General features: G+C 55.6%; 1 non-coding gene across 1 annotated transcript; it reads left to right on the forward strand.

Annotated features, from left to right (window-relative positions):
- Positions 1-2567: 2567 nt before the first annotated feature.
- Positions 2568-2640, forward strand: trnar-ccu (transfer RNA arginine (anticodon CCU)). The gene has a single exon. It is a non-coding gene; the product is annotated as a tRNA-Arg (tRNA).
- Positions 2641-3402: the final 762 nt, after the last annotated feature.

Raw genomic sequence — 3402 nt, forward strand, 5'->3', positions numbered from 1 at the left:
CAAGTTGGCTCTGTGGTTAGCACTGCTGTTTCATAGCACCAGGGACCGAGGTTCAATTTCAGCCTCTGGTGACAGTTTGTGTGGATTTTGCACTTTCTCCCCGTGTCTGTGTGGGTTTCCTCCAGGTGCTCCAGTTTCCTCCCACAAGTAAATTAGCCATGCAAAATTGCCCAGACTGTTCAGGGATGTGAAGGTTGGGTACATTTGTCAGGAGGACATGTAGGGGAGTGAGTCTGGGTGGACTTGTTGGGCCAAATGGCCTGTTTCCACACTGTATGGATTCTATGAGAAAGACATTTGGACAGGTACATGACAGGAAATGCTTGTGTGGATGTGGACCAAGTGCAGTCAGGTGCAATTAGTTTTAAAATTAACGGCTCCATGACACTGCCCCTTCACTTTGGGAGAGGAGTCCTCCAAGGCTGCCCCCTGTCCGGCCAGCTGGATTCCCTGTGCGTGGAGCCTTTCCTGTGCCTCTTACGGAGGAGGTTGTCGGGGCTGGTTCTGCGGGGTGCGGGCACGGGGGTGGTCATCTCAGCCTACGCTGACCACGTGCTCCTCCCTTTCACTGACTCTGCTGACCTGGGGAGGATGTGTGAGTGCCAGGCCTTGTACTCATCGGTCTCTTCCACCAGGATCAACTGGGCCCAATATTCCAGACGACTGGTCAGTCCGTGGTGGGTGGAGTCTCTGCCGGAGGAGTTACGGGGTTCAGCTGGAGTACCACCCAACTCCTCGACCTGGGGGTCTACCTCAGCCCCGCTGAGGAATCCTGGCCGGGGAACTGGCAGGAGCTGGAGGCCAAAGTCTCCCCTCGCCTAGGCCTCTGGACAGGACTGCTCCGAGTGCTGTCTCACAGGAGTCGAGTGTTGGTCATAAACCAGCTGGTGCCTGCCATGCTGTGGTCCCGGCTGGTCACTTTGGTCCCTCCTCCTGGTTTTGTCACTGACATCCAGAGAATGTTGGTTCACTTCTTCTGGGACAAAAAGATGCACTGGGTCACTGCGCAGGTCCTGAGTCTCCATATTGAGGGGGGCGGTCAGTCGCTGGTGTGCGTTCACACCCAGGTAGCGATGTTCCACCTTCAGACCTTGCAGCGATACCTTTACATTGAGCCTCCCCCTCGGCGGGGTGCCCTGGTGACGTATTTTTTCCACCAGGTGCGTAACCTCAACTACGAGACTCAGCTCCTGTTCAGGGACCGTGATGGTTTGGAGGTCACTCTCAGGACACTGCCTGTCTTTTACCAGGACCTGCTCACGGTCTGGAACATGGTCGAATCGCGTCACGCCTACCCTCCGGCAGGAGTAACGGCTGTCGTCAGGGAGACGTTGCTCAGGAATCCGCACCTCCGTACTCGTGGGTTCGAGTGACTGTCGGAGGGGAGGGCCGTGACTGTGAGGGTGACCAGGGTCGGGGACGTGCTGGATGGTGGGGGCCTGGGCTGGACACTGCCGCAGGATATAGCGAGCAGGGCAGCGGGAGACGTCCGGTACGTGGCCACCACCATCCGACGCCTTAAAACGACGGTGCTCAGACCCCACGTAGTGCCCCAGTTGGAGGATGCTCAGGTGTGCGGTGGGATCCCGTCTGCACTCACTCCTGCCCGGACGGAATTTCACATTGGCCCCAGGGTCCTGTACTTCCTGCGGGATCCTGTGCCCCACAACCTGAGCTGTCTCCGGAGTTTTAGTTTTGTCCCTTTCAGGGGTGTATCACAGAGGGCCCTGTACAGACTGCTGCTGCACACCCTCATCCACCTCCCGGACACACCCTGGCGTGCCCATTTACCACCGGGCGGTGGGGACCATCCCCAGTGAAGGGCTCTCTACATGGGAGTCCTCCCCCTTTCTCACGGGGATCTGGGGGGTGGAGGGTATTGCACGCGGCAGTCCGCAGATTGTGGTGGTTCACGGACTCCCGGCCCAACTGCTTGTTCTGTGGTGCTGTGGAGTCCATGGAACAGGACGCTTGCACTCCCTTTTTAGCTTTCTGGGAAACCTTCTCCTCCGTTTCTGGTTGGACTTCAGCCCCACACTCCCCATCATTGGGCACCCAGTGAGAGGGTTGGTCAGAGGATCTCCTTGTGGGTCTGCTCCTGGGCCTGGCCAAACTGGTTGTTAGGGCCGATTGCCTGACCCTCTTCCGTGGTTACGTTCGAGCCCGGGTGTCCCTGGAGAAGGAGCACGCAGTGTCTACCAACATCCTTGAGCTGTTCAGAGAGTGCCCTCCCCCTCACTGTTTGGTCACACAGCATTGCCCTTTGATGCTTGTCACTGGTCACTCGGGTGTTTCCTTTCTTCCTGGTGGTGGGGATTGAATAAAGATTTGTACATCTGTTGTCTTTCACTGTGTCTCACACCTGCACACACACAACATGGGGGCTGGGGAAAATATAAGCACTACCACAGTTCGGCAGCAGTGCGGGGGTAAAGAGAAAAACAGATATAACCAGGAGATTTCGAATCCCCTCAGTCCAGGGCACTGACTCTGTGCTGGCTGAGCCACAGTCAGTGTGTTCTTGGAAAACAAAACTTAAAAGCTGCCATTTTAGCATCAGCCATGTGGCCCCAGTGGCCTAATGGACAAGACACTGGCCTCCTAAGCCAGGGATTGTGGGTTCAAGTCCCATCTGGGGTGTCTGACTTTTAACCCTTGTCTTCATGGCTGATCTTCGTCCGAGGTCAAGTCAATTTCTCATCTCCTCTGGAAAAGTCCCCAGGTCTGTGTTGGGTTGGTGGTACCCTGTGTCAGAAAAATACAGAATGTTGAGGATGTGCAGGAGAGAGGGGTGAATCGTCTGAAAGAGACAGGACAGTCACAATGGCTGAAAACCTGCTGAGATTCTCCTGGGGATGGCATGGTGGCTCAGTGGGTAGCACTGCTGCCTCACAGTGTCAGGGACCTGGCTTTGATTCCTCCCTTGGGTGTCTGTTTGTGTAGAGTTTGCACATTCTCTCCATGGGGTACTCCGGGTGCTTTGGTTTCCTCCCACAGCCCAAAGATGTGCAGGTTTGTTGGATTGGCTTTGGGGAATGCAGGGTGAGAGGATAGGGGTTGGGCCTGGATGGGATGCTCTTCAGAGGGTCAGTGTGGATGTGATGGGCTGAATGGCCTCCTCCCACCCCACTCTAGGGCTTCTCTGACCAAGTTTGGAGCAGATGGTCAGAGCTCCAGTCAAGGCTTTGTGAAGGGACTGGCATCCAGGTGTGTGTTCCTACCCTACTTTTCCCTGATCTTCCAGAATCTTCTGTGGCTTTGGCCAATACGGTCATGAGCTGGGTTCACATCATCCAATGGGGTCACACCAATATACTTCACTGTTGTCATGCCAGGAGCTATAAAGTGGATTGCCTCAGGCTGACACTTCTCCAATATACAACCCTCAGTCTGGTTGGAACT

Source organism: Chiloscyllium punctatum, chromosome 18 (assembly GCF_047496795.1).
Source record: "Chiloscyllium punctatum isolate Juve2018m chromosome 18, sChiPun1.3, whole genome shotgun sequence".
Taxonomy (NCBI): Eukaryota; Metazoa; Chordata; class Chondrichthyes; order Orectolobiformes; family Hemiscylliidae; genus Chiloscyllium; species Chiloscyllium punctatum.